The following is a 17,539-nucleotide window of genomic DNA, read 5'->3' on the forward strand; positions in this document are numbered from 1 at the left end:
GCTGTTGTTGGTAGTCCGGTGTTGGAGGAGAGTGTCTGCTGTAGTGGGGAAGTGTGGTCAGGGATGTCAAAAACAGGAGGAGGGGAGGAAAAGGAGGAGGGAAGTGTTGGTGGGAGAGCCGTATGGATGGCAAGGGCCAAAGGGTGGGTGCCTTGGGTCAGGTTGTGGTGGCTGTTGTTGGTAGTCCGGTGTTGGAGGAGAGTGTCTGCTGTAGTGGGGAAGTGTGGTTCGGGCTGTTGAAAGTCGGAGGAGGGGAGGAAAAGGAGGAGGGAAGTGTTGGTGGGAGAGCCGTATGGATGGCAAGGGCCAAAGGGTGGGTGCCTTGGTGCAGGTTGTGGTGGCTGTTGTTGGTGGTCCGGTGTTGGAGGAGAGTGTCTGCTGTAGTGGGGAAGTGTGGTTCGGGCTGTTGAAAGTAGGAGGAGGGGAGGAAAAGGAGGAGGGAAGTGTTGGTGGGAGAGCCGTGTGCATTCCAATGCCAAAAGGGTGGGTGCCTTGGTGCAGGTTGTGGTGGCTGTTGTTGGTAGTCCGGTGTTGGAGGAGAGTGTCTGCTGTAGTGGGGAAGTGTGGTTCGGGCTGTTGAAAGTAGGAGGAGGGGAGGAAAAGGAGGAGGGAAGTGTTGGTGGGAGAGCCGTGTGCATGCCAGTGCCAAAAGGGTGGGTGCCTTGGTGCAGGTTGTGGTGGCTGTTGTTGGTAGTCCGGTGTTGGAGGAGAGTGTCTGCTGTAGTGGGGAAGTGTGGTTCGGGCTGTTGAAAGTAGGCGGAGGGGAGGAAAAGGAGGAGGGAAGTGTTGGTGTGAGAGTGGTATGAATGGCAAGGGCCAAAGGGTGGGTGCCTTGGGTCAGGTTGTGGTGGCTGTTGTTGGTAGTCTGGTGTTGGAGGAGAGTGTCTGCTGTAGTGGGGAAGTGTGGTTCGGGCTGTTGAAAGTAGGAGGAGGGGAGGAAAAGGAGGAGGGAAGTGTTGGTGGGAGAGCCGTATGGATGGCAAGGGCCAAAGGGTGGGTGCCTTGGGTCAGGTTGTGGTGGCTGTTGTTGGTAGTCCGGTGTTGGAGGAGAGTGTCTGCTGTAGTGGGGAAGTGTGGTTAGGGCTGTTGAAAGTAGGAGGAGGGGAGGAAAAGGAGGAAGGAAGTGTGGGTGGGAGAGCCGTATGGATGGCAAGGGCCAAAGGGTGGGTGCCTTGGTGCAGGTTGTGGTGGCTGTTGTTGGTAGTCCGGTGTTGGAGGAGAGTGTCTGCTGTAGTGGGGAAGTGTGGTTCGGGCTGTTGAAAGTAGGAGGAGGGGAGGAAAAGGAGGAGGGAAGTGTTGGTGGGAGAGCCGTATGGATGGCAAGGGCCAAAGGTTGGGTGCCTTGGTGCAGGTTGTGGTGGCTGTTGTTGGTAGTCCGGTGTTGGAGGAGAGTGTCTGCTGTAGTGGGGAAGTGTGGTTCGGGCTGTTGAAAGTCGGAGGAGGGGAGGAAAAGGAGGAGGGAAGTGTTGGTGGGAGAGCCGTATGGATGGCAAGGGCAAAAGGTTGGGTGCCTTGGTGCAGGTTGTGGTGGCTGTTGTTGGTGGTCCGGTGTTGGAGGAGAGTGTCTGCTGTAGTGGGGAAGTGTGGTCAGGGCTGTCAAAAACAGGAGGAGGGGAGGAAAAGGAGGAGGGAAGTGTTGGTGGGAGAGCGGTATGGATGGCAAGGGCCAAAGGGTGGGTGCCTTGGTGCAGGTTGTGGTGGCTGTTGTTGGTAGTCCGGTGTTGGAGGAGAGTGTCTGCTGTAGTGGGGAAGTGTGGTTCGGGCTGTTGAAAGTAGGAGGAGGGGAGGAAAAGGAGGAGGGAAGTGTTGGTGGGAGAGCCGTATGGATGGCAAGGGCCAAAGGGTGGGTGCCTTGGTGCAGGTTGTGGTGGCTGTTGTTGGTAGTTGGGTGTTGGAGGAGAGTGTCTGCTGTAGTGGGGAAGTGTGGTTAGGGCTGTTGAAAGTCGGAGGAGGGGAGGAAAAGGAGGAGGGAAGTGTTGGTGGGAGAGCCGCATGGATGGCAAGGGCAAAAGGGTGGGTGCCTTGGGTCAGGTTGTGGTGGCTGTTGTTGGTAGTCCGGTGTTGGAGGAGAGTGTCTGCTGTAGTGGGGAAGTGTGGTTCGGGCTGTTGAAAGTAGGAGGAGGGGAGGAAAAGGAGGAGGGAAGTGTTGGTGGGAGAGCCGTGTGCATGCCAGTGCCAAAAGGGTGGGTGCCTTGGTGCAGGTTGTGGTGGCTGTTGTTGGTAGTCCGGTGTTGGAGGAGAGTGTCTGCTGTAGTGGGGAAGTGTGGTTCGGGCTGTTGAAAGTCGGAGGATGGGAGGAAAAGGAGGAGGGAAGTGTTGGTGGGAGAGCCGTATGGATGGCAAGGGCCAAAGGGTGGGTGCCTTGGGTCAGGTTGTGGTGGCTGTTGTTGGTAGTTGGGTGTTGGAGGAGAGTGTCTGCTGTAGTGGGGAAGTGTGGTTCTGGCTGTTGAAAGTAGGAGGAGGGGAGGAAAAGGAGGAGGGAAGTGTTGGTGGGAGAGCCGTATGGATGGCAAGGGCAAAAGGGTGGGTGCCTTGGTGCAGGTTGTGGTGGCTGTTGTTGGTAGTCCGGTGTTGGAGGAGAGTGTCTGCTGTAGTGGGGAAGTGTGGTTCGGGCTGTTGAAAGTAGGAGGATGGGAGGAAAAGGAGGAGGGAAGTGTTGGTGGGAGAGCCGTGTGCATGCCAATGTCAAAAATGTGGGTGCCTTCGGTCAGGTTGTGGTGGCTGTTGTTGGTAGTCCGGTGTTGGAGGAGAGTGTCTGCTGTAGTGGGGAAGTGTGGTTCGGGCTGTTGAAAGTAGGAGGAGGGGAGGAAAAGGAGGAGGGAAGTGTTGGTGGGAGAGCCGTGTGCATGCCAGTGCCAAAAGGGTGGGTGCCTTGGTGCAGGTTGTGGTGGCTGTTGTTGGTAGTCCGGTGTTGGAGGAGAGTGTCTGCTGTAGTGGGGAAGTGTGGTTCGGGCTGTTGAAAGTAGGAGGAGGGGAGGAAAAGGAGGAGGGAAGTGTTGGTGGGAGAGCCGTATGGATGGCAAGGGCCAAAGGGTGGGTGCCTTGGGTCAGGTTGTGGTGGCTGTTGTTGGTGGTCCGGTGTTGGAGGAGAGTGTCTGCTGTAGTGGGGAAGTGTGGTCAGGGCTGTTGAAAGTAGGAGGAGGGGAGGAAAAGGAGGAGGGAAGTGTTGGTGGGAGAGCCGTGTGCATGCCAGTGCCAAAAGGGTGGGTGCCTTGGGTCAGGTTGTGGTGGCTGTTGTTGGTAGTTGGGTGTTGGAGGAGAGTGTCTGCTGTAGTGGGGAAGTGTGGTTCGGGCTGTTGAAAGTAGGAGGAGGGGAGGAAAAGGAGGAGGGAAGTGTTGGTGGGAGAGCCGTATGGATGGCAAGGGCCAAAGGGTGGGTGCCTTGGGTCAGGTTGTGGTGGCTGTTGTTGGTAGTCCGGTGTTGGAGGAGAGTGTCTGCTGTAGTGGGGAAGTGTGGTTCGGGCTGTTGAAAGTAGGAGGAGGGGAGGAAAAGGAGGAGGGAAGTGTTGGTGGGAGAGCCGTGTGCATGCCAATGTCAAAAATGTGGGTGCCTTGGGTCAGGTTGTGGTGGCTGTTGTTGGTAGTTGGGTGTTGGAGGAGAGTGTCTGCTGTAGTGGGGAAGTGTGGTTCGGGCTGTTGAAAGTAGGAGGAGGGGAGGAAAAGGAGGAGGGAAGTGTTGGTGGGAGAGCCGTATGGATGGCAAGGGCCAAAGGGTGGGTGCCTTGGTGCAGGTTGTGGTGGCTGTTGTTGGTAGTCCGGTGTTGGAGGAGAGTGTCTGCTGTAGTGGGGAAGTGTGGTCAGGGCTGTTGAAAGTCGGAGGAGGGGAGGAAAAGGAGGAGGGAAGTGTTGGTGGGAGAGCCGTATGGATGGCAAGGGCCAAAGGGTGGGTGCCTTGGGTCAGGTTGTGGTGGCTGTTGTTGGTAGTCCGGTGTTGGAGGAGAGTGTCTGCTGTAGTGGGGAAGTGTGGTTCGGGCTGTTGAAAGTAGGAGGAGGGGAGGAAAAGGAGGAGGGAAGTGTTGGTGGGAGAGCCGTATGGATGGCAAGGGCCAAAGGGTGGGTGCCTTGGTGCAGGTTGTGGTGGCTGTTGTTGGTAGTTGGGTGTTGGAGGAGAGTGTCTGCTGTAGTGGGGAAGTGTGGTTCGGGCTGTTGAAAGTAGGAGGAGGGGAGGAAAAGGATGAGGGAAGTGTTGGTGGGAGAGCCGTATGGATGGCAAGGGCAAAAGGGTGGGTGCCTTGGGTCAGGTTGTGGTGGCTGTTGTTGGTAGTTGGGTGTTGGAGGAGAGTGTCTGCTGTAGTGGGGAAGTGTGGTTCGGGCTGTTGAAAGTAGGAGGAGGGGAGGAAAAGGATGAGGGAAGTGTTGGTGGGAGAGCGGTAGGGATGGCAAGGGCCAAAGGGTGGGTGCCTTGGGTCAGGTTGTGGTGGCTGTTGTTGGTAGTTGGGTGTTGGAGGAGAGTGTCTGCTGTAGTGGGGAAGTGTGGTTCGGGCTGTTGAAAGTCGGAGGAGGGGAGGAAAAGGAGGAGGGAAGTGTTGGTGGGAGAGCCGTATGGATGGCAAGGGCCAAAGGGTGGGTGCCTTGGTGCAGGTTGTGGTGGCTGTTGTTGGTAGTCCGGTGTTGGAGGAGAGTGTCTGCTGTAGTGGGGAAGTGTGGTCAGGGCTGTTGAAAGTAGGAGGAGGGGAGGAAAAGGAGGAAGGAAGTGTTGGTGGGAGAGCCGTATGGATGGCAAGGGCCAAAGGGTGGGTGCCTTGGTGCAGGTTGTGGTGGCTGTTGTTGATAGTCCGGTGTTGGAGGAGAGTGTCTGCTGTAGTGGGGAAGTGTGGTCAGGGCTGTTGAAAGTAGGCGGAGGGGAGGAAAAGGAGGAGGGAAGTGTTGGTGGGAGAGCCGTGTGCATGCCAGTGCCAAAAGGGTGGGTGCCTTGGGTCAGGTTGTGGTGGCTGTTGTTGGTAGTTGGGTGTTGGAGGAGAGTGTCTGCTGTAGTGGGGAAGTGTGGTTCGGGCTGTTGAAAGTAGGAGGAGGGGAGGAAAAGGAGGAGGGAAGTGTTGGTGGGAGAGCCGTATGGATGGCAAGGGCCAAAGGGTGGGTGCCTTGGGTCAGGTTGTGGTGGCTGTTGTTGGTAGTCCGGTGTTGGAGGAGAGTGTCTGCTGTAGTGGGGAAGTGTGGTTCGGGCTGTTGAAAGTAGGAGAAGGGGAGGAAAAGGAGGAGGGAAGTGTTGGTGGGAGAGCCGTATGGATGGCCAGGGCCAAAGGGTGGGTGCCTTGGGTCAGGTTGTGGTGGCTGTTGTTGGTAGTCCGGTGTTGGAGGAGAGTGTCTGCTGTAGTGGGGAAGTGTGGTCAGGGATGTCAAAAACAGGAGGAGGGGAGGAAAAGGAGGAGGGAAGTGTTGGTGGGAGAGCCGTATGGATGGCAAGGGCCAAAGGGTGGGTGCCTTGGGTCAGGTTGTGGTGGCTGTTGTTGGTAGTCCGGTGTTGGAGGAGAGTGTCTGCTGTAGTGGGGAAGTGTGGTTCGGGCTGTTGAAAGTCGGAGGAGGGGAGGAAAAGGAGGAGGGAAGTGTTGGTGGGAGAGCCGTATGGATGGCAAGGGCCAAAGGGTGGGTGCCTTGGTGCAGGTTGTGGTGGCTGTTGTTGGTGGTCCGGTGTTGGAGGAGAGTGTCTGCTGTAGTGGGGAAGTGTGGTTCGGGCTGTTGAAAGTAGGAGGAGGGGAGGAAAAGGAGGAGGGAAGTGTTGGTGGGAGAGCCGTGTGCATTCCAATGCCAAAAGGGTGGGTGCCTTGGTGCAGGTTGTGGTGGCTGTTGTTGGTAGTCCGGTGTTGGAGGAGAGTGTCTGCTGTAGTGGGGAAGTGTGGTTCGGGCTGTTGAAAGTAGGAGGAGGGGAGGAAAAGGAGGAGGGAAGTGTTGGTGGGAGAGCCGTGTGCATGCCAGTGCCAAAAGGGTGGGTGCCTTGGTGCAGGTTGTGGTGGCTGTTGTTGGTAGTCCGGTGTTGGAGGAGAGTGTCTGCTGTAGTGGGGAAGTGTGGTTCGGGCTGTTGAAAGTAGGCGGAGGGGAGGAAAAGGAGGAGGGAAGTGTTGGTGTGAGAGTGGTATGGATGGCAAGGGCCAAAGGGTGGGTGCCTTGGGTCAGGTTGTGGTGGCTGTTGTTGGTAGTCCGGTGTTGGAGGAGAGTGTCTGCTGTAGTGGGGAAGTGTGGTTCGGGCTGTTGAAAGTAGGAGGAGGGGAGGAAAAGGAGGAGGGAAGTGTTGGTGGGAGAGCCGTATGGATGGCAAGGGCCAAAGGGTGGGTGCCTTGGGTCAGGTTGTGGTGGCTGTTGTTGGTAGTCCGGTGTTGGAGGAGAGTGTCTGCTGTAGTGGGGAAGTGTGGTTAGGGCTGTTGAAAGTAGGAGGAGGGGAGGAAAAGGAGGAAGGAAGTGTGGGTGGGAGAGCCGTATGGATGGCAAGGGCCAAAGGGTGGGTGCCTTGGTGCAGGTTGTGGTGGCTGTTGTTGGTAGTCCGGTGTTGGAGGAGAGTGTCTGCTGTAGTGGGGAAGTGTGGTTCGGGCTGTTGAAAGTAGGAGGAGGGGAGGAAAAGGAGGAGGGAAGTGTTGGTGGGAGAGCCGTATGGATGGCAAGGGCCAAAGGTTGGGTGCCTTGGTGCAGGTTGTGGTGGCTGTTGTTGGTAGTCCGGTGTTGGAGGAGAGTGTCTGCTGTAGTGGGGAAGTGTGGTTCGGGCTGTTGAAAGTCGGAGGAGGGGAGGAAAAGGAGGAGGGAAGTGTTGGTGGGAGAGCCGTATGGATGGCAAGGGCCAAAGGGTGGGTGCCTTGGTGCAGGTTGTGGTGGCTGTTGTTGGTGGTCCGGTGTTAGAGGAGAGTGTCTGCTGTAGTGGGGAAGTGTGGTTCGGGCTGTTGAAAGTAGGAGGAGGGGAGGAAAAGGAGGAGGGAAGTGTTGGTGGGAGAGCCGTGTGCATGCCAATGTCAAAAATGTGGGTGCCTTGGGTCAGGTTGTGGTGGCTGTTGTTGGTAGTTGGGTGTTGGAGGAGAGTGTCTGCTGTAGTGGGGAAGTGTGGTTCGGGCTGTTGAAAGTAGGAGGAGGGGAGGAAAAGGAGGAGGGAAGTGTTGGTGGGAGAGCCGTATGGATGGCAAGGGCAAAAGGGTGGGTGCCTTGGGTCAGGTTGTGGTGGCTGTTGTTGGTAGTCCGGTGTTGGAGGAGAGTGTCTGCTGTAGTGGGGAAGTGTGGTTCGGGCTGTTGAAAGTAGGAGGAGGGGAGGAAAAGGAGGAAGGAAGTGTTGGTGGGAGAGCCGTATGGATGGCAAGGGCCAAAGGGTGGGTGCCTTGGGTCAGGTTGTGGTGGCTGTTGTTGGTAGTCCGGTGTTGGAGGAGAGTGTCTGCTGTAGTGGGGAAGTGTGGTCAGGGCTGTTGAAAGTAGGAGGAGGGGAGGAAAAGGAGGAGGGAAGTGTTGGTGGGAGAGCCGTATGGATGTCAAGGGCCAAAAGGGTGGGTGCCTTGGTGCAGGTTGTGGTGGCTGTTGTTGGTAGTCCGGTGTTGGAGGAGAGTGTCTGCTGTAGTGGGGAAGTGTGGTTCGGGCTGTTGAAAGTAGGAGGAGGGGAGGAAAAGGAGGAGGGAAGTGTTGGTGGGAGAGCCGTGTGCATGCCAGTGCCAAAAGGGTGGGTGCCTTGGGTCAGGTTGTGGTGGCTGTTGTTGGTAGTTGGGTGTTGGAGGAGAGTGTCTGCTGTAGTGGGGAAGTGTGGTTCGGGCTGTTGAAAGTAGGAGGAGGGGAGGAAAAGGAGGAGGGAAGTGTTGGTGGGAGAGCCGTATGGATGGCAAGGGCAAAAGGGTGGGTGCCTTGGGTCAGGTTGTGGTGGCTGTTGTTGGTAGTTGGGTGTTGGAGGAGAGTGTCTGCTGTAGTGGGGAAGTGTGGTTAGGGCTGTTGAAAGTCGGAGGAGGGGAGGAAAAGGAGGAGGGAAGTGTTGGTGGGAGAGCCGTATGGATGGCAAGGGCCAAAGGGTGGGTGCCTTGGGTCAGGTTGTGGTGGCTGTTGTTGGTAGTCCGGTGTTGGAGGAGAGTGTCTGCTGTAGTGGGGAAGTGTGGTTCGGGCTGTTGAAAGTCGGAGGAGGGGAGGAAAAGGAGGAGGGAAGTGTTGGTGGGAGAGCCGTGTGCATGCCAGTGCCAAAAGGGTGGGTGCCTTGGTGCAGGTTGTGGTGGCTGTTGTTGGTAGTCCGGTGTTGGAGGAGAGTGTCTGCTGTAGTGGGGAAGTGTGGTTCGGGCTGTTGAAAGTCGGAGGATGGGAGGAAAAGGAGGAGGGAAGTGTTGGTGGGAGAGCCGTATGGATGGCAAGGGCCAAAGGGTGGGTGCCTTGGGTCAGGTTGTGGTGGCTGTTGTTGGTGGTCCGGTGTTGGAGGAGAGTGTCTGCTGTAGTGGGGAAGTGTGGTTCGGGCTGTTGAAAGTAGGAGGAGGGGAGGAAGAGGAGGAGGGAAGTGTTGGTGGGAGAGCCGTATGGATGGCAAGGGCAAAAGGGTGGGTGCCTTGGGTCAGGTTGTGGTGGCTGTTGTTGGTAGTCCGGTGTTGGAGGAGAGTGTCTGCTGTAGTGGGGAAGTGTGGTTCGGGCTGTTGAAAGTAGGAGGAGGGGAGGAAAAGGAGGAGGGAAGTGTTGGTGGGAGAGCCGTATGGATGGCAAGGGCCAAAGGGTGGGTGCCTTGGTGCAGGTTGTGGTGGTTGTTGTTGGTAGTCCGGTGTTGGAGGAGAGTGTCTGCTGTAGTGGGGAAGTGTGGTTCGGGCTGTTGAAAGTCGGAGGAGGGGAGGAAAAGGAGGAGGGAAGTGTTGGTGGGAGAGCCGTATGGATGGCAAGGGCCAAAGGGTGGGTGCCTTGGGTCAGGTTGTGGTGGCTGTTGTTGGTAGTCCGGTGTTGGAGGAGAGTGTCTGCTGTAGTGGGGAAGTGTGGTCAGGGCTGTTGAAAGTAGGAGGAGGGGAGGAAAAGGAGGAGGGAAGTGTTGGTGGGAGAGCCGTATGGATGGCAAGGGCCAAAGGGTGGGTGCCTTGGGTCAGGTTGTGGTGGCTGTTGTTGGTAGTCCGGTGTTGGAGGAGAGTGTCTGCTGTAGTGGGGAAGTGTGGTTCGGGCTGTTGAAAGTAGGAGGAGGGGAGGAAAAGGAGGAGGGAAGTGTTGGTGGGAGCGCTGTATGGATGGCAAGGGCAAAAGTGTGGGTGCCTTGGGTCAGGTTGTGGTGGCTGTTGTTGGTAGTCCGGTGTTGGAGGAGAGTGTCTGCTGTAGTGGGGAAGTGTGGTTCGGGCTGTTGAAAGTAGGAGGAGGGGAGGAAAAGGAGGAGGGAAGTGTTGGTGGGAGAGCCGTGTGCATGCCAGTGCCAAAAGGGTGGGTGCCTTGGGTCAGGTTGTGGTGGCTGTTGTTGGTAGTTGGGTGTTGGAGGAGAGTGTCTGCTGTAGTGGGGAAGTGTGGTTCGGGCTGTTGAAAGTAGGAGGAGGGGAGGAAAAGGAGGAGGGAAGTGTTGGTGGGAGAGCCGTGTGCATGCCAATGTCAAAAATGTGGGTGCCTTGGGTCAGGTTGTGGTGGCTGTTGTTGGTAGTTGGGTGTTGGAGGAGAGTGTCTGCTGTAGTGGGGAAGTGTGGTTCGGGCTGTTGAAAGTAGGAGGAGGGGAGGAAAAGGAGGAGGGAAGTGTTGGTGGGAGAGCCGTATGGATGGCAAGGGCAAAAGGGTGGGTGCCTTGGGTCAGGTTGTGGTGGCTGTTGTTGGTAGTCCGGTGTTGGAGGAGAGTGTCTGCTGTAGTGGGGAAGTGTGGTTCGGGCTGTTGAAAGTAGGAGGAGGGGAGGAAAAGGAGGAAGGAAGTGTTGGTGGGAGAGCCGTATGGATGGCAAGGGCCAAAGGGTGGGTGCCTTGGGTCAGGTTGTGGTGGCTGTTGTTGGTAGTCCGGTGTTGGAGGAGAGTGTCTGCTGTAGTGGGGAAGTGTGGTCAGGGCTGTTGAAAGTAGGAGGAGGGGAGGAAAAGGAGGAGGGAAGTGTTGGTGGGAGAGCCGTATGGATGTCAAGGGCCAAAAGGGTGGGTGCCTTGGTGCAGGTTGTGGTGGCTGTTGTTGGTAGTCCGGTGTTGGAGGAGAGTGTCTGCTGTAGTGGGGAAGTGTGGTTCGGGCTGTTGAAAGTAGGAGGAGGGGAGGAAAAGGAGGAGGGAAGTGTTGGTGGGAGAGCCGTGTGCATGCCAGTGCCAAAAGGGTGGGTGCCTTGGGTCAGGTTGTGGTGGCTGTTGTTGGTAGTTGGGTGTTGGAGGAGAGTGTCTGCTGTAGTGGGGAAGTGTGGTTCGGGCTGTTGAAAGTAGGAGGAGGGGAGGAAAAGGAGGAGGGAAGTGTTGGTGGGAGAGCCGTATGGATGGCAAGGGCAAAAGGGTGGGTGCCTTGGGTCAGGTTGTGGTGGCTGTTGTTGGTAGTTGGGTGTTGGAGGAGAGTGTCTGCTGTAGTGGGGAAGTGTGGTTAGGGCTGTTGAAAGTCGGAGGAGGGGAGGAAAAGGAGGAGGGAAGTGTTGGTGGGAGAGCCGTATGGATGGCAAGGGCCAAAGGGTGGGTGCCTTGGGTCAGGTTGTGGTGGCTGTTGTTGGTAGTCCGGTGTTGGAGGAGAGTGTCTGCTGTAGTGGGGAAGTGTGGTTCGGGCTGTTGAAAGTCGGAGGAGGGGAGGAAAAGGAGGAGGGAAGTGTTGGTGGGAGAGCCGTGTGCATGCCAGTGCCAAAAGGGTGGGTGCCTTGGTGCAGGTTGTGGTGGCTGTTGTTGGTAGTCCGGTGTTGGAGGAGAGTGTCTGCTGTAGTGGGGAAGTGTGGTTCGGGCTGTTGAAAGTCGGAGGATGGGAGGAAAAGGAGGAGGGAAGTGTTGGTGGGAGAGCCGTATGGATGGCAAGGGCCAAAGGGTGGGTGCCTTGGGTCAGGTTGTGGTGGCTGTTGTTGGTGGTCCGGTGTTGGAGGAGAGTGTCTGCTGTAGTGGGGAAGTGTGGTTCGGGCTGTTGAAAGTAGGAGGAGGGGAGGAAGAGGAGGAGGGAAGTGTTGGTGGGAGAGCCGTATGGATGGCAAGGGCAAAAGGGTGGGTGCCTTGGGTCAGGTTGTGGTGGCTGTTGTTGGTAGTCCGGTGTTGGAGGAGAGTGTCTGCTGTAGTGGGGAAGTGTGGTTCGGGCTGTTGAAAGTAGGAGGAGGGGAGGAAAAGGAGGAGGGAAGTGTTGGTGGGAGAGCCGTATGGATGGCAAGGGCCAAAGGGTGGGTGCCTTGGTGCAGGTTGTGGTGGTTGTTGTTGGTAGTCCGGTGTTGGAGGAGAGTGTCTGCTGTAGTGGGGAAGTGTGGTTCGGGCTGTTGAAAGTCGGAGGAGGGGAGGAAAAGGAGGAGGGAAGTGTTGGTGGGAGAGCCGTATGGATGGCAAGGGCCAAAGGGTGGGTGCCTTGGGTCAGGTTGTGGTGGCTGTTGTTGGTAGTCCGGTGTTGGAGGAGAGTGTCTGCTGTAGTGGGGAAGTGTGGTCAGGGCTGTTGAAAGTAGGAGGAGGGGAGGAAAAGGAGGAGGGAAGTGTTGGTGGGAGAGCCGTATGGATGGCAAGGGCCAAAGGGTGGGTGCCTTGGGTCAGGTTGTGGTGGCTGTTGTTGGTAGTCCGGTGTTGGAGGAGAGTGTCTGCTGTAGTGGGGAAGTGTGGTTCGGGCTGTTGAAAGTAGGAGGAGGGGAGGAAAAGGAGGAGGGAAGTGTTGGTGGGAGCGCTGTATGGATGGCAAGGGCAAAAGTGTGGGTGCCTTGGGTCAGGTTGTGGTGGCTGTTGTTGGTAGTCCGGTGTTGGAGGAGAGTGTCTGCTGTAGTGGGGAAGTGTGGTTCGGGCTGTTGAAAGTAGGAGGAGGGGAGGAAAAGGAGGAGGGAAGTGTTGGTGGGAGAGCCGTGTGCATGCCAGTGCCAAAAGGGTGGGTGCCTTGGGTCAGGTTGTGGTGGCTGTTGTTGGTAGTTGGGTGTTGGAGGAGAGTGTCTGCTGTAGTGGGGAAGTGTGGTTCGGGCTGTTGAAATTAGGAGGAGGGGAGGAAAAGGAGGAGGGAAGTGTTGGTGGGAGAGTCGTGTGCATGCCAGTGTCAAAAGGGTGGGTGCCTTGGGTCAGGTTGTGGTGGCTGTTGTTGGTAGTCCGGTGTTGGAGGAGAGTGTCTGCTGTAGTGGGGAAGTGTGGTTTGGGCTGTCAAAAACAGGAGGAGGGGAGGAAAAGGAGGAGGGAAGTGTTGGTGGGAGAGCCGTATGGATGGCAAGGGCCAAAGGGTGGGTGCCTTGGGTCAGGTTGTGGTGGCTGTTGTTGGTAGTCCGGTGTTGGAGGAGAGTGTCTGCTGTAGTGGGGAAGTGTGGTCAGGGCTGTTGAAAGTAGGAGGAGGGGAGGAAAAGGAGGAGGGAAGTGTTGGTGGGAGAGCCGTATGGATGGCAAGGGCCAAAGGGTGGGTGCCTTGGTGCAGGTTGTGGTGGCTGTTGTTGGTAGTCCGGTGTTGGAGGAGAGTGTCTGCTGTAGTGGGGAAGTGTGGTTCGGGCTGTTGAAAGTAGGAGGAGGGGAGGAAAAGGAGGAGGGAAGTGTTGGTGGGAGAGCCGTATGGATGGCAAGGGCAAAAGGGTGGGTGCCTTGGTGCAGGTTGTGGTGGCTGTTGTTGGTAGTCCGGTGTTGGAGGAGAGTGTCTGCTGTAGTGGGGAAGTGTGGTCAGGGCTGTTGAAAGTAGGAGGAGGGGAGGAAAAGGAGGAGGGAAGTGTTGGTGGGAGAGCCGTATGGATGGCAAGGGCAAAAGGGTGGGTGCCTTGGGTCAGGTTGTGGTGGCTGTTGTTGGTAGTTGGGTGTTGGAGGAGAGTGTCTGCTGTAGTGGGGAAGTGTGGTTCGGGCTGTTGAAAGTAGGAGGAGGGGAGGAAAAGGATGAGGGAAGTGTTGGTGGGAGAGCGGTAGGGATGGCAAGGGCCAAAGGGTGGGTGCCTTGGGTCAGGTTGTGGTGGCTGTTGTTGGTAGTTGGGTGTTGGAGGAGAGTGTCTGCTGTAGTGGGGAAGTGTGGTTCGGGCTGTTGAAAGTCGGAGGAGGGGAGGAAAAGGAGGAGGGAAGTGTTGGTGGGAGAGCCGTATGGATGGCAAGGGCAAAAGGGTGGGTGCCTTGGTGCAGGTTGTGGTGGCTGTTGTTGGTAGTCCGGTGTTGGAGGAGAGTGTCTGCTGTAGTGGGGAAGTGTGGTCAGGGCTGTTGAAAGTAGGAGGAGGGGAGGAAAAGGAGGAAGGAAGTGTTGGTGGGAGAGCCGTATGGATGGCAAGGGCCAAAGGGTGGGTGCCTTGGTGCAGGTTGTGGTGGCTGTTGTTGATAGTCCGGTGTTGGAGGAGAGTGTCTGCTGTAGTGGGGAAGTGTGGTCAGGGCTGTTGAAAGTAGGCGGAGGGGAGGAAAAGGAGGAGGGAAGTGTTGGTGGGAGAGCCGTGTGCATGCCAGTGCCAAAAGGGTGGGTGCCTTGGGTCAGGTTGTGGTGGCTGTTGTTGGTAGTTGGGTGTTGGAGGAGAGTGTCTGCTGTAGTGGGGAAGTGTGGTTCGGGCTGTTGAAAGTAGGAGGAGGGGAGGAAAAGGAGGAGGGAAGTGTTGGTGGGAGAGCCGTATGGATGGCAAGGGCCAAAGGGTGGGTGCCTTGGGTCAGGTTGTGGTGGCTGTTGTTGGTAGTCCGGTGTTGGAGGAGAGTGTCTGCTGTAGTGGGGAAGTGTGGTTCGGGCTGTTGAAAGTAGGAGAAGGGGAGGAAAAGGAGGAGGGAAGTGTTGGTGGGAGAGCCGTATGGATGGCCAGGGCCAAAGGGTGGGTGCCTTGGGTCAGGTTGTGGTGGCTGTTGTTGGTAGTCCGGTGTTGGAGGAGAGTGTCTGCTGTAGTGGGGAAGTGTGGTCAGGGCTGTCAAAAACAGGAGGAGGGGAGGAAAAGGAGGAGGGAAGTGTTGGTGGGAGAGCCGTATGGATGGCAAGGGCCAAAGGGTGGGTGCCTTGGGTCAGGTTGTGGTGGCTGTTGTTGGTAGTCCGGTGTTGGAGGAGAGTGTCTGCTGTAGTGGGGAAGTGTGGTTCGGGCTGTTGAAAGTAGGAGGAGGGGAGGAAAAGGAGGAGGGAAGTGTTGGTGGGAGAGCCGTATGGATGGCAAGGGCCAAAGGGTGGGTGCCTTGGTGCAGGTTGTGGTGGCTGTTGTTGGTGGTCCGGTGTTGGAGGAGAGTGTCTGCTGTAGTGGGGAAGTGTGGTTCGGGCTGTTGAAAGTAGGAGGAGGGGAGGAAAAGGAGGAGGGAAGTGTTGGTGGGAGAGCCGTGTGCATTCCAATGCCAAAAGGGTGGGTGCCTTGGTGCAGGTTGTGGTGGCTGTTGTTGGTAGTCCGGTGTTGGAGGAGAGTGTCTGCTGTAGTGGGGAAGTGTGGTTCGGGCTGTTGAAAGTAGGAGGAGGGGAGGAAAAGGAGGAGGGAAGTGTTGGTGGGAGAGCCGTATGGATGTCAAGGGCCAAAGGGTGGGTGCCTTGGTGCAGGTTGTGGTGGCTGTTGTTGGTAGTTGGGTGTTGGAGGAGAGTGTCTGCTGTAGTGGGGAAGTGTGGTTCGGGCTGTTGAAAGTAGGAGGAGGGGAGGAAAAGGAGGAGGGAAGTGTTGGTGGGAGAGCGGTATGGATGGCAAGGGCCAAAGGGTGGGTGCCTTGGGTCAGGTTGTGGTGGCTGTTGTTGGTAGTCTGGTGTTGGAGGAGAGTGTCTGCTGTAGTGGGGAAGTGTGGTTCGGGCTGTTGAAAGTAGGAGGAGGGGAGGAAAAGGAGGAGGGAAGTGTTGGTGGGAGAGCCGTATGGATGGCAAGGGCCAAAGGGTGGGTGCCTTGGGTCAGGTTGTGGTGGCTGTTGTTGGTAGTCCGGTGTTGGAGGAGAGTGTCTGCTGTAGTGGGGAAGTGTGGTTAGGGCTGTTGAAAGTAGGAGGAGGGGAGGAAAAGGAGGAAGGAAGTGTTGGTGGGAGAGCCGTATGGATGGCAAGGGCCAAAGGGTGGGTGCCTTGGTGCAGGTTGTGGTGGCTGTTGTTGGTAGTTGGGTGTTGGAGGAGAGTGTCTGCTGTAGTGGGGAAGTGTGGTTCGGGCTGTTGAAAGTAGGAGGAGGGGAGGAAAAGGAGGAGGGAAGTGTTGGTGGGAGAGCCGTATGGATGGCAAGGGCCAAAGGTTGGGTGCCTTGGTGCAGGTTGTGGTGGCTGTTGTTGGTAGTTGGGTGTTGGAGGAGAGTGTCTGCTGTAGTGGGGAAGTGTGGTTCGGGCTGTTGAAAGTCGGAGGAGGGGAGGAAAAGGAGGAGGGAAGTGTTGGTGGGAGAGCCGTATGGATGGCAAGGGCCAAAGGGTGGGTGCCTTGGTGCAGGTTGTGGTGGCTGTTGTTGGTAGTTGGGTGTTGGAGGAGAGTGTCTGCTGTAGTGGGGAAGTGTGGTTCGGGCTGTTGAAAGTAGGAGGAGGGGAGGAAAAGGATGAGGGAAGTGTTGGTGGGAGAGCCGTATGGATGGCAAGGGCAAAAGGGTGGGTGCCTTGGGTCAGGTTGTGGTGGCTGTTGTTGGTAGTCCGGTGTTGGAGGAGAGTGTCTGCTGTAGTGGGGAAGTGTGGTTCGGGCTGTTGAAAGTAGGAGGAGGGGAGGAAAAGGAGGAAGGAAGTGTTGGTGGGAGAGCCGTATGGATGGCAAGGGCAAAAGGGTGGGTGCCTTGGGTCAGGTTGTGGTGGCTGTTGTTGGTAGTCCGGTGTTGGAGGAGAGTGTCTGCTGTAGTGGGGAAGTGTGGTCAGGGCTGTTGAAAGTAGGAGGAGGGGAGGAAAAGGAGGAGGGAAGTGTTGGTGGGAGAGCCGTATGGATGTCAAGGGCCAAAAGGGTGGGTGCCTTGGTGCAGGTTGTGGTGGCTGTTGTTGGTAGTCCGGTGTTGGAGGAGAGTGTCTGCTGTAGTGGGGAAGTGTGGTTCGGGCTGTTGAAAGTAGGAGGAGGGGAGGAAAAGGAGGAGGGAAGTGTTGGTGGGAGAGCCGTGTGCATGCCAGTGCCAAAAGGGTGGGTGCCTTGGGTCAGGTTGTGGTGGCTGTTGTTGGTAGTCCGGTGTTGGAGGAGAGTGTCTGCTGTAGTGGGGAAGTGTGGTTCGGGCTGTTGAAAGTAGGAGGAGGGGAGGAAAAGGAGGAGGGAAGTGTTGGTGGGAGAGCCGTATGGATGGCAAGGGCAAAAGGGTGGGTGCCTTGGGTCAGGTTGTGGTGGCTGTTGTTGGTAGTCCGGTGTTGGAGGAGAGTGTCTGCTGTAGTGGGGAAGTGTGGTTAGGGCTGTTGAAAGTCGGAGGAGGGGAGGAAAAGGAGGAGGGAAGTGTTGGTGGGAGAGCCGTATGGATGGCAAGGGCCAAAGGGTGGGTGCCTTGGGTCAGGTTGTGGTGGCTGTTGTTGGTAGTCCGGTGTTGGAGGAGAGTGTCTGCTGTAGTGGGGAAGTGTGGTTCGGGCTGTTGAAAGTCGGAGGAGGGGAGGAAAAGGAGGAGGGAAGTGTTGGTGGGAGAGCCGTGTGCATGCCAGTGCCAAAAGGGTGGGTGCCTTGGGTCAGGTTGTGGTGGCTGTTGTTGGTAGTCCGGTGTTGGAGGAGAGTGTCTGCTGTAGTGGGGAAGTGTGGTTCGGGCTGTTGAAAGTCGGAGGATGGGAGGAAAAGGAGGAGGGAAGTGTTGGTGGGAGAGCCGTATGGATGGCAAGGGCCAAAGGGTGGGTGCCTTGGGTCAGGTTGTGGTGGCTGTTGTTGGTGGTCCGGTGTTGGAGGAGAGTGTCTGCTGTAGTGGGGAAGTGTGGTTCGGGCTGTTGAAAGTAGGAGGAGGGGAGGAAAAGGAGGAGGGAAGTGTTGGTGGGAGAGCCGTATGGATGGCAAGGGCAAAAGGGTGGGTGCCTTGGTGCAGGTTGTGGTGGCTGTTGTTGGTAGTTGGGTGTTGGAGGAGAGTGTCTGCTGTAGTGGGGAAGTGTGGTTCGGGCTGTTGAAAGTAGGAGGAGGGGAGGAAAAGGAGGAGGGAAGTGTTGGTGGGAGAGCCGTATGGATGGCAAGGGCCAAAGGGTGGGTGCCTTGGGTCAGGTTGTGGTGGTTGTTGTTGGTAGTCCGGTGTTGGAGGAGAGTGTCTGCTGTAGTGGGGAAGTGTGGTTCGGGCTGTTGAAAGTAGGAGGAGGGGAGGAAAAGGAGGAGGGAAGTGTTGGTGGGAGAGCCGTATGGATGGCAAGGGCCAAAGGGTGGGTGCCTTGGGTCAGGTTGTGGTGGCTGTTGTTGGTAGTCCGGTGTTGGAGGAGAGTGTCTGCTGTAGTGGGGAAGTGTGGTCAGGGCTGTTGAAAGTAGGAGGATGGGAGGAAAAGGAGGAGGGAAGTGTTGGTGGGAGAGCCGTATGGATGGCAAGGGCCAAAGGGTGGGTGCCTTGGGTCAGGTTGTGGTGGCTGTTGTTGGTAGTCCGGTGTTGGAGGAGAGTGTCTGCTGTAGTGGGGAAGTGTGGTTCGGGCTGTTGAAAGTAGGAGGAGGGGAGGAAAAGGAGGAGGGAAGTGTTGGTGGGAGCGCCGTATGGATGGCAAGGGCAAAAGGGTGGGTGCCTTGGGTCAGGTTGTGGTGGCTGTTGTTGGTAGTCCGGTGTTGGA

The sequence above is a fragment of the Struthio camelus genome, chromosome 17 (genome assembly GCF_040807025.1).
Source record: "Struthio camelus isolate bStrCam1 chromosome 17, bStrCam1.hap1, whole genome shotgun sequence".
NCBI classification, from domain to species: domain Eukaryota; kingdom Metazoa; phylum Chordata; class Aves; order Struthioniformes; family Struthionidae; genus Struthio; species Struthio camelus.